The sequence below is a fragment of the Euprymna scolopes genome, chromosome 18, assembly GCF_053919585.1.
Source record: "Euprymna scolopes isolate OS-2025 chromosome 18, ASM5391958v1, whole genome shotgun sequence".
Taxonomy (NCBI): domain Eukaryota; kingdom Metazoa; phylum Mollusca; class Cephalopoda; order Sepiida; family Sepiolidae; genus Euprymna; species Euprymna scolopes.
Genome location: NC_136499.1, coordinates 14,520,644 through 14,534,106, shown reverse-complemented (window position 1 = coordinate 14,534,106; position 13,463 = coordinate 14,520,644).

Sequence of the window (13,463 nt, the reverse complement as noted above, 5' to 3'; positions counted from 1 at the left end):
AGATTTATGAAATATATTGATATCAGTGTGTTACTGTCTCTATTTATGAGTTTACTGTTACTAAAATTGTTTAATCTAACCTTATATATCATGTGTTGTTTATTTATTTCTTTTTCTGATTCTATTATTAATGCCGTTATTACTACTATTATCGTTATTATGTTATTATCATATCTGGCGGTGTTTGTTTCTTTACCTATCATTAACTTGAAGGATGTTAAGTTGTTACGGAATCCATCTTTGAATTGACATTATACCTTACTACTGTTTTCGTTTATGACCTCACAGTTATAGACAATCTCTTACAAAAAACACCCGTTTAGCTGAATCCACTGCCAAAAACTTTCCCCACTCTTTATCTATGCCTAAATCAAAATGTAGATTCCATGAACAAAGCTTCTTTCTTAGAACTGCACGCCTGTGGAACTCTGTTCCGTCTGCCTGCTTCCCTCCTGACTACAACTTGGATGTCTTCAAATCCAACGTAAACAAATTCCTGATGAACTGCCCCCTTAAGTAGACACTCTAAAATATCCACACTAACGTACTGTACTTACAATAACCCTTATCCATGAGTGGCTTCCGGGCCTTGATAAGTGGTGACCACCTTGTAAAAATTTTTTTTTTAAATATCTGAAGTTAGGTATTTTCCTTCATAGGACATTTATCTAGGGTTCTACAATTGCAGCTATTTTCACTATATTGTTCCTGAGTTTTCTTATCCCTATCCTTCCTTATTTTGTTCAATTTTGCATGGTTTGAATTATTATAGGTTAGGTTAAATTAGTGAAGTGAAAAAGGAAACTTTAACAGCATTTTTGTTAATTTTTTGCTTAGTCTATATTCTGGAGTGGGTGGGTGATAGTGTTTCTCAATAATTTTGTAGAATTCTTTGAGAATGTTATTTTGAATGTGGTCACTGTACGGCGGTTAATCAGATCTGGTAGTTGCCTGTTTTTTCTCCCTTATGTTCTCTCCATATAAATGAGATCGGCAACTATCATTAGGGATAATGTACGTTTTGAACCTTAGATATGACATTTATATAATCATCAAGTGAATGCATAATTATATAAGATTTTTTATTCGAGTTTTGTATTTATCATACAAAAATACATTAAATCAGCACTTTCTTATTGTTTTTGTGTGCGTGCCTTAAAATTAAATACACTTTTTGCTTTGTATCGGATATTCATTGCACTCATGTATATATATATATATATATATATATATATATATATATATATATATATATATAATTATTGCCACAGCAAGACAATGTCGCAGCTCACAAGGGCCATGTCAGCCTACAAATATGTATATCTAATATATAAATAATTATATGCCTGTCTGTCTGCCTGTCGGTATGTTTGTCTGTCTGTCTCCATATTTTCACACTCTATCTTCTCCGAAACAAAAGTCGTATAGCGGCGCTAGGGGCTTCAAATGATTGACATTTTGACAGGCCTTTCTTTTATTTGCCTTTAGTCGGTTTTGTCAAAAAGGCGTTAATTTGAAAAAAAATGGTGAACATTTTGTACATTAATCTTAGTTTTTTATTTTTAATTTTTTTTTACACGGTGATCACCACTTATCAAGGCCCGGAAGCCACTCAGGGATAATGGTTATTGCAAGTACATTACGTTAGTGTGGAGATTTGATGAAGTGTTTATTTAAGGGGTCGGTTCATTAGGAATTGGTAATCATTGGACTTGAAGACATCAAAGTTGTAGTCCGATGGGAAGCAGGCAGACGGAACAGAGTTCCACAGGCGTGCAGTTCTAAGAAAAAAGCTTTGTTCATGGAATCCGCGTTTTGATTTAGGCACAGATATAGAGTGGGGGAAATTTTTCACAGTGGATTCAGGTAGAAGAGTGTTTTTCATGAAATATTGCCGAGGGAGGGGGGCAAGAGATTTGAGTTCCGACGAGCACCTGCCATGGAAATAACGATAAAACAAGGATAGGCTCGCAACGTCTCTTCTGTGGAAGAGAGGTTGCAGGGTAGAGAAAAGGACATCCCCCACTAAGCCACGAAGTCTATTTTGTACTCTGTCAAGGCAGGATAGGCTGTTTTTAGAAGCTCCTGCCCAGATATGGCAACAGTATTCCATCCTTGGACGTACTTGGCTTTTATATAGATAGAGAATTGACTCTGTAGTGAGATATCTTCTGGAGCGGTAGAAGAATCCCACCATCTTTCCAGCGACCTTGGCAACAGACTTGATGTACATGTTCCATTTCAGATCAGGAGTAAAGGACAAACCCAGAAGCTTGTCAAAACAAGGGGCCTCACCCAGACGAGAGCCATCCATCACAATTGATGCCAGATGGGGATCAGAGCGTTGATGATGTAAGGATAGGAGTTTGGTTTTTTAATCGGTTTATATGCGTGCCACATCGATATAGTGGTAACATCACCAGCTTTGAATGCTACAGTTTCGGGTTCGAACATACCTATTAGCACCGAAATACTTTTTTTTTTACTTACATGACTCTATAATAATATACACGAAATCTGGAAAAATTAAAATACAATATTTAAGCGTGTTTAACGCGCCCACTTGTATATATATATATATATATATATATATATATATATATATATATATATATATATATATATATGTATATGTGTGTGTGTGTGTTACATGGAAAAAGGATGCCCCCTTTCCATATAAATAAGAAGAATACTAGATAAGTAAAAATGAGATTAGGATAAACCTAGAATCGAACCTCGTAGGCAATGTTAAGGAATGGAATGTTAGGAATTAAGTCCATTGTTAATTTCTTTAGAAATCTGAATATTAAATATGTCAATAAAAGAATGAACAATGCAAATTAAATTATGTTAAAACATTTAAATAAGTTAGGTTATAATGTAGGATTCTTTTGTTTGTCGAAAGTGGACAAACATATGTAAAGCCACGTGGAATTGGTCAGGTTTGAAAAACACACTTCTGACGTCATAGACACAGGATATTTCTCCATATTATGGGTTTTGATTTTAGTCAGTCAGCAAGAGAGCAAGTCAGTTGGTCAGTTGATCCCTTTGAAGCGAGGGGAGAACATTTAGACTATGTAGATGCAAATATATATATAGTCCTTGGAGGTTTTTAACCTTTAAAACTAAATAAAATATTAGAATAAATAAATAAACACACTTTAGTCGTTCGTTTGAAAATTAGTTCACAGTAAGTTAAGCCTATATCTCCTGCAATCGATGAATCAATTTGATTTCACTAATTCATAATAGTTCTGTTATTCAAAGAGCATCATTTGCTTACTACGAAACACTTCATTATATCTATATATCTATAAAAAGTCAAAGGGTCTGTGTGTGTATGTCTGTGTACATTTCCCTACGTAATAACTCTGTTAATGTTTAGTCTACAGACTCGAAATTTCATATACAGGATATAGAGATTTGGGAAAATCGATGTGACCGGATTTCGGCCAGAAAATCGATTTAGTTCAACGATTTGACCGTTGAGAACTCTACCAAACTTCTTCGACAATTTTGGGTCTACACACTTGAAATTTTAGATATAGATTCATTTGATATGGATCTAACTTAATAACTTGATTTGAGCAAAAAAAAACAAAAAATGTTAAAGGGTTAAAAAAGGGGTCAAGGTAAAAAAAATTGACCTCTGCGATCTCTTCCAAATTACTCAGACAATTTCTGGTCTAAAATTTTGAAATTTTACATAAAGGGTATTCAGAGATAGGGCAACCTTTTTCATCAGTTTGGATCGAAAATTTTTATTGACCAATGTATGTATGTATGTATGCATGTATATATGTTTGCATGTCTGCCTAAAACGTTCGACAGAGGCGACGGATTTTACCAACATTAGTATCGACAAACGACAAATATCGAAAAATTGGCTAAACACATTAATAGCTTCACCTTCAACTAGGCACTTTTCTACAGGGGGGGGTCACTTTTTTCGCCGATATTTTTGAAAGTTATTATCTCTTTTAGATTGTCTAGCCTTAATTTAAAAAAATGTCGCTTCCGGTTTGGTGGTAGTCGTAACAGCATAGACGGCAGGTTTTTACCCCGTTCTTTTCCTCTTTCGCGCTACGGTTCGAGCCTGCCTTCCTACTACCATTTTTTTTTTTTGTTCAACAGACACATCCAAACACGCGGGCAACGCCGGGCTGAAATGCTAATGTATATATATATATATATATATATATATATATATATATATATATATATATATATATATATATATGACGTACAATGCGCTGCAAATAGTATCGTTAGAAAAATTACGATTTCAAATCGATTCATAGAAACAATTAAGTACTTTTCGGTCGTCTATATCGAAACAATATAATCAAATACTTGTTCATGTTGGTGGTAGACATGTAATATCACGCCCCAGCAACGCTAGGTGTGCCTGCTAGCCAAGTAACAAGATAAAATCCCTGTTACTCACGATTTTGCACGTTCCCAATCCTTTGCGAAATTACCCTTTTGTTAAATTTATATTCGTATCGGAAGTTTAGATTCACATTTAAAATGGCTGACACACCAAATCCGATCGGCCGAAATACAAAACAGGTTTTCATGAATGCACGTCACAAAAGTAAACGGCAATTTTTTTTATCTAAAGTTCATGTTTATAATAGAACGAACAAAAATTACTCTTTCATTGCTAAACAAGTTCGAAAGCAATAAAAATGTTTTCATTCAAAGAACGTTCAACTTCAACTCGGAAGTGTGGAATTGCGATATGTTTTATTTGCCTCCTTAAGTAAGAGAGATTCTTATTTCGCACGTAATTTAACGCGATAAACCACTAATTTTAAACGGTGTATTCGTATACGAACAAACGATTTGTCTGAATAGGTTTTAAATAGAACATTCGTCCGGAATTCGAGCGAACAAAAGTGTGTACCCATAAAATCAAACTGAAAGGAATTTTAGAAGCGTCTTTAAGTGCTAGTTTGTATCTGCCTCTCCCCTCACTCGTTCTCTCTTTTCTCTCTTTCTCTATCTCTGTATATATATATATATATATATATATATATATATATATATATATATATATAAATATATATAATATATATAACTTTTATCCTATAGTCAAAAGTCCAAGGCTTTATTTATTTTAAAATCATTTTTTTCCAAAATAAAAAAAAATACTGATTTATCATGTCCACGAAGACATATATATATATATATATATATATATATATATATATTTGTATATATATATTTATATATATTTAGGTATATTTATATATATATATTTATATAAATATATAAATATATATATATTTATATAAATATATGAATATATAAATAAATATATATATACATATATATATTTATATAAATATATAAATATATAAATAAATGAATATATATATATATATATATATATTTATTTTTTTTTATTATTCAATTTTCACCCCAAACAAGGCACAGTGCCACTTTGAAGCATGGGGCTACTATTAGGGAATTAATTAGCGGGGTCATTATGAGGGGAGAAGAGTAGAAAGATGTTTGTTAACATTACACTTGAACTTCTGCATATCATTGCAGTTGGGAAAGCAGAATCCCGGAAGGGAGTTCCAAAGACCCGCACTTCTGGGGAAGAAACTATTGGAGTAAAAGGCTTTCTTGCACCTAGGGATCTCTACTGTAAAGGGATGAGACTTAGTAGCTTGTCGGGTTTGTCGGGGGTAGTTACGTCGGGGAGGTACAAGTGTTTGCAGTTCGTCAGAGCATTCACCATTAAAGTATTTGTGGAACAGGCAGAGGGATGCAACATCTCGTCGATGGGACAGAGGTTGAAGCCTAGATGACAGTTCAGGACCTATCAGGTTGGCGACTCTTTTTTGAACCCTGTATATATATATATATATATATATATATATATATATATATATATGTGTGTGTGTGTGTGTGTGTGTGTGTGTATGTATGTAAACTAGCAGAACATTTTAATCTGCCCATCCCCTTCGCAAAAAGTACACTATGGTTGTTGTTGGTGGCCACTGGCGTCTCTGAACAATTGCTGTGGCCGTAATGAAATAATCTGGATTTCACAGACGGTTACTGCTGGTTTGGGGCGATAACAATCAAGTACTATTTGAATAATAAATAAATGAAAAAACAATTAAGGGTATGCTTAAATTATCATGAATTATAAAATTACAAACACAAAAAAAACTGCCCCGGAGAAAGTATAAACGGAAGAGATTCTCATTGTATATGAACTTTTTTAGAGTGATCGGAATTAGTGGTAGCTGTTTCTGTTTTTTGTTCAAGTTTTGCACTTCTTTTTATCTCTTCCACCAATAATATTAAAGTAAATTCTAGTTTTATATTGTTTTTTAACGTGTAAAATAAATCAAGTACAACTTTTTTCGCTTCACTTTATTTCTTTGAGTATTGTCATATTAAGAATGATGTTTTGAGTAGACATGTTAAGAATGATGTTTTGAGTAGACATTCCAAACTCCCAATATTAAGAATGGCTTTCGGAATAGAAACCACTACCCTTCCAGATCTTAAAAGCGCTGTTCGAAATAGACACCTTTAATATATAAAAAACGACTTTCAGAGTAGACAACCCGCATTGGAGGATGAAAAAATAATTTCCCGTGATTTAAACTTGATCATCGTTGTCAGCATACGCACCTGCAAATGCTAAAAAACAGTTTAATACGTGCATATCTGACAACTATTGAATTACAGCGCATAGTACAAGTCTGTATATCTCTAGAAGTACTTGTCACCGCAAAATTTGAATACTAATTTTTTAATCAGTACAGTCAAAAACATATAAAAGTCAGCCTTCTAAAGAAATGTGGATGTGGAACGTCTGTACAAATTCCCCCCCACTCCCCCAAAGTAGCTAACGTGTTCGTAATGTCGAGAATTAAGTAACCAAAACATTTACTTTTTAATTCGGCGCGATCGTAATAGATTGCGTAGGTTTAAATAAAGTATATTTAAATAAATTACATATAAAAAAACGTAACTACGTTTGAAAAAAAAACAATGTAATGAATTACTGAAACAAATATACAAAGTGAGCGAGAGAGGAAATGTTTATTTTTTCTCCGTCATCGCAGTGAAATCTTTTTCTTTCTTTAGCGAAAGTGAGAGAGATTGAGAGAGAATGAGAGAAAGTGAGAGAGAGATTTGGGAAGAATATATACAGAGGGAAATAGGGGGGAAGAGAGAGAAAGAGAAAGTAAATTTACGCCGTAAAATGAAAGAAAATAATGCAGAAATTTACTCAGAGGCCCAAAGCAGGTAGCATTGCGAAGCCATATTTAAATGGTAATTAGCATCCGCTTAGAATGCGAATATCGTTAATCCGGAATATATGAATCATCAGAGCTCAGCCAATCAGATTGTCTGCGGAAACATTTTTATTTTCGAAACAGAAAAGAGAAAAATTCTATTATGTCTATGAGTTTATAATCCAGTTATGAAGGGTCAAACCCATACCTGTCGAAAATGCATATTTCCTCCCGCCGATGCCTGTGCCAGTAGAAGAACTTTATATTTAAGGAAAAATAGAACCTACTTCCTTTAAAGATGGTTGCGATTGTGAGGATGTTGCTTCTAAGGTGAAATGTAGGATTTTGCTATAACGACTACATGTTCTAAAGTTGCATAAGTATGTGGCTAGTAGTCTTGATTTAATGCATTTGTATGACGCATCTGTTGTTGTAAACTTAGGGTACTTTGGTCTAGACTGATATATATATATATGTACATATATATATATATACATATATAACGTTAAGATGTACACGTAGGCTTCTAGAATAGCATATATATACATATATATATGCATGTATATATGTATATATATGTATATATACATATGTGTATATATATATATATATATATATATATATGCACACATCAATAATCAATCTCCGATCAAATGGAAATTGTGGGAAGACGCTATCCAAGTTCCTTGCTATCTCTCTCTCTCTCTCTCTCTCTGTCTTTCTCTCAATTTTTTTTCTTTTTTTCCTACATATCACCTCAGAAGACAAGTGGATTACTGTCTTTGTCATCTAAAAATTTACTGTACTAATCCTATCTTCATACATCCGCATGTAAATATGATTATCACTTGACACGTGACGGTATCCTGTATCTCCAGAAATACATTATATACATATATATATATATATATATATATGCATATATATATATATATATATATATATATATATATATATATATATATATATATATAATGGGAATAAACATATACACTCTGGATTGTTCCAACCTTTTTGACAATAAAACCCGGAAATTGTTTCATAACAAAACTGTCTTCATTGAGTTATTATTTTTCCAGTGATTCTAAGACGTGTCGAGCAAGGGTGATGAAAGGTGGATGTTGGGTTGACGAATTTGTGACGTTGCAATCGTGCACCTCTGTCTGTCTGTCTCTATTTTTGTTCATTGGGACTCTCACTTTTCTTGACAATAATCGGAGGTCAATATGGGTGTACAATTCCGACCTGGATTTCTTTGTTCCATAAGAGGTCGATATGTATGCGAAAAGTCTCATATTGTATTTTCTTTGCCTGCTTACCTGGAATTTTTGAGTCTGTACGATCTCTAATTATTTTATTCAACATTCAGTTCACAAAAGATGTCAGATGCATTTCACCAAAAAACTAACATTCATTTTCAAAACATTGATAATCAGATCATAAACGTATTCAATATTTAGTTGTCAAAAATAATGTTTCATTTTACAGAAAGTTTTCACATATATGTTTAACTGTACACTAATTTGTAATGCGTGGTTTTTATTCTCTATTAGAAAAAAATAAACTCTTGCAAAATCTTTATATTCATTATTTTCTTTTCTTTGTGTGAATATTTAAAGGACCAATACCTATTGATAAAGTTACAAACATAATGCTTCCTATTTCTACCTACCCGAATAGATCGGAGGAGATTGCAAATTTTATTGATTTGGTGACTGAATTCATTACTTGAAAGTTTTATCTAAACAACTAGGAGGTACAGCTGATATATATATATATATATATATATATATATATATATATATATATATATATATATATATATATATATATATATATTAGATAAAAAATTCTATTCCATTGCCAAAATCCGTTTGTACGAAAAGCGTTTTGGGTTTCGTTTCTTTTTGTATTTTTTCGTGATTTTTTCGTGATTTTTTTCTCGTCTCTTAATCTACTTTTTATTTTATTACATTCCGAACTCTGTTCACTTTTTCCCCCCTCTGGTTATATTACACTTCGTGATTTTTTTTATTGACTGATGTATTATTTATTTTTTATTTTTTTAACATTCGATTATGGTTCATTTATTTCTCATTATTTTAAAATTTTGCTATTTTAATATATATATATATATATATATATATATATAGAGAGAGAGAGAGAGAGAGAGAGAGAGTTAGAGAGAGAGAGAGAGAGAGAGAGTCATCCACATACAGTACTGTTTCGAAGTTCATCAGCGCGACACAACAGGCAACTGTCTCAAGCAAGGATCGACACCTGACCGCCCAAATGACAGTCAAGGGTTCTCACCATTGCGCTATACGGCTGCTGCTGTGTGGGTAATGAAATAACAATGTTTTGATAGCAAACACACACATATCTATCTATCTATATATATATGTACATATATATAAATTTTCCTACTGTCTGTGTGTGTGAGGCGGTTTATCTCAGCCTACAAGCAACCCACCCTGACTGTTACGTAGTGTTATTATTACAATGATGAATGTATGTTCTTTTGTATTCATGTTAAGAAGGATAAGAGTATTAAGAGAGATGAAAGTCTTAGGAGAGTTCATGTTGTAAGTATCATATTGACATGGAGACATTAGTGAGATATATATATATAAATAGAGACATTAGTGAGATATATATATATAAATAGAGAGAGAGTTTATGATTGAGAGAGAGTACATATAATCACACTTTGAGAGGGGATTTAATATCTAGATAGATAGACCGACAGATTGAGAGGTTGGCATTTATGCTTTGACAGTTCTGTATGAAATGGCTCTGTTTATATAACATAAATAGTATGACACATATACTTTTTAAACATATATTTTTTACATGATAATTTTGAAGTGGTTCTTATATATAACTTGACAATACCTTTTCTCGTTGTAATAATGGACACAGGAGACGGCAGTTATAAAAACATGATCATTTATTCCTTCCAATTGACCGGTCAATGGTTTTGGATTCAGGAATTCAAAGTTTCTTTCGTTACATCTTTTTCTATTTAAAACCGTCTCGCTTCCAGAGTCCAAGGTTCGACCTAAACCTTCTCTTCCCTGGTCAGACTCTCGTCTGACTCTGACTCTCTGCTTCCCTTCTTCTGACTTCTCACTAACTCTCTCTTCCTGTATTGAGAAATCCATGCATGTCTGGCCAACATGACCACAGGTCACGTGCCATCAACATGCGCGACCTGCACGTTTCCGATCATTCTGATTTCCCATTTTTCCTTTGTTGTTTTCACAAAGGAATTCAACCTACATATCTAATTCATTTAACCCATATTTTATTATCCACATTCTTTCTAACAATGAATAGTTTATTTATTATTTATTTTATCAGAATCAACAATTTACTGGGCATTCCATTTAAAACCTATTGTTCTTTAAAACTTATCTCCAGGGTTCGATTCCCGTTTTCTCTTATTTTATTTTCATTTACTAATTCTCTTTATTTTTACTTACATGAGAAAGGGGACAAGCATTTTTCATGTAACATGGCAAGTTAGGTATCAAAATGAAGCTTATGACCCAGCGGATGTTTTAGTGATATTTATATCCATGTTTGGTGTATGGAAATGCAAAAAAATGCAAAAATGCAAAAAAGTCACATTTTTAGTGCGTTATCAATCCCTGTATCTATATATCTAGGCTATATATCTATATATCTGTGTCTATGTCTATATACCTTTCTGTTTATCTATATATCTTTATGTCTATAATGTCCTATGTATCTATTTATCTATGTGCGTCTATGTGTGTGTCTATGTGTCTATGTCTGTCTGTCTATCTGTCCTTGTCTAATATTCAATTTCACCAACATCATTTTATTCTATTGTATTATTGTTCCAGCGATCACTATGTCTAAAAGACGGAGAAGTCCGTTGGGTCGGAAAACGAATTAAGCTGTGAAATCTCAAGAGAGAAGACGACAAATATCTCCAGAGTGAAAAAAAAAAGAAGAAAATAAAAAAAGGCTTGAGAGAAATCGGGAAGCCAAAGAAATCAGGAGGCGACAGGAGGCAGCACTCATCAGGGATAAAAGGCATAAAAGAAATCGGGAGGCCACAGCTGATGCGAGGCGACAGGAGCCACCACACACGGGGCATAAAAGACTGCAAGAGGATCGGGAGGCCACTGCTAATGCGGGGCGAGGGGAGTCACTAGACACCAGGAGTTGATGGCGTGATCAGGACCGAAGACAGACAGTTGATCGGCGAGAGCACCAGAGAAAACAACTAGGCGTTGCTTACAATAAAGCACGCACCGCTGAAAAAAATCTCTCTGGAGACCAATAGGTTTCCTACTTCAGTGTTGGATCTCTCATCACTGAAGACGGCAGTATCCCCAAGCTGTCATGCTATTAAATCGAAAAATGAAGCAAGAGGCATGTGTTGTAAGAACAGAAAGGTTGCCCCACCCACATTCCCTGATCATCCTGATCCATTGAAACAGATTTGGGAAGGAAATCATCTCCACTCTGCATGCTTCCTCACGTACACTAGGCAGATAAACAATTCCCTTGACCAGTGTATCAGATGTAAGACAAGAACCCAAGTTTGCCCAGCTTTATATCATGGACCCTGATCATGCTCAAAAAAAGAATGAAGTCAGGCTAGCTACTTTAACCCTACCAGCATCAGCTACTGTCCATAAAAAGCAGATTCTCCAGAACCTCATTGATATTCTTCAGCAGCATCTGAGAGATTGGAACCCTTATGCCCATGACTTTAAGATGGCCTGCCAGATCCTCCACCAAGAGAATCCACAATAATAAAATCTGGTGCTGGATGAAAGAAAACGACCCACTGGAGAGCACTCAAGGAGATATAACCTAGGACTGAAAGAAATCTCAGTCCTGATGAGCGATGAGACAGTAGAAATACTTTCGTGTTGAAAACTTCCTTGCTGTTGTTGTTTCCACTGTTGGTGTTTCTTTCATGTAAATAAAAATTGTGTAAATACGTTGTACTTACTCGCTTTTCTTTCACAATATGAAGCCACCTGGCTGTAACGGGGCTACTTGTATATATACACACATATATAGATATGTGTGTATGCTACTTTGTATGCGTATTTATATCAAACTATGTATAACTATAAGAGAGGTTCTATTATATTATATTATATATATATATATATATATATATATATATATATATATATATATATATATATATATATATATACTAACAGTTCAGCCCGGCTTTGCTCGGGCCATATGTACTGTTCATAACTTGATGTGCATATGTATACATATATCTTTAAAAAATTGACTCATGTCCAGGTAACCTACATCAAAAATTTCAAGTGTTTAAATCCCAAAACGGCGGAGGAGTTTGGAAGTATCTTCAAAGGTCAAATCTTTCAATTTTGACCTCTTGACAGCCATATTTTCGCGCAAAAACTGATTAAAAAGCTTTTTGCATGTTTGAATACCATATATGTAAAATTTCAAATGTTTAGACCCAAAATTGGATGAATAGTTTGATAGAGATCGAAAAGGTCAAATTTTCTGAGCTTTGCCCCCTTGTCAGCACAATTCTCAATCAAAAACCAATTTAAAAGCTTGCTCTATGTCTGAATACACTTTATGTAAAATTTCAAATGTGTCTTCCAAAAATTGGTTTAGTAATTTGATAGAGATCGCAGAGGTCAAATTTGTTAAAACTTTGACTACAATTTTGACCCCTTAATATTTTTGTTTTGGGCTCAAATCGAATTAAAACGTTTGATCCGTGTCCAAGTAATGTACGTCTTAAATTTAAAGTGTTTAGACCCAAAATTGGCAGAGAAGTTTGGTAGAATTTTCAAAAGTCAAATCGTTAAACTTTGACCCATTGACAGCCAAATATCTGGCCGAAAACCGATTAAAAAGATAATACCCCTTATGTCAAATATCGAGTCTGTAGATTGAAAACTGACAGTGTTTTCGTAGGGAAATATACACACACAGACACACACACAGGCAGATAATGTCACCTAATAAAATATTGACGGTTTTATAAGTAAAACAATATTCGCGGCGACTACACTAATTAACCGTATTCCTCATTTAAAAAAAGTCAACAAGAAATCTACATAAGTTTATAAACATTAAAACAAAACAAACAAGTAAAATCATCTGGGATTTCGTAGCGTAACGGTTAACACGCCGGACTGTAATATA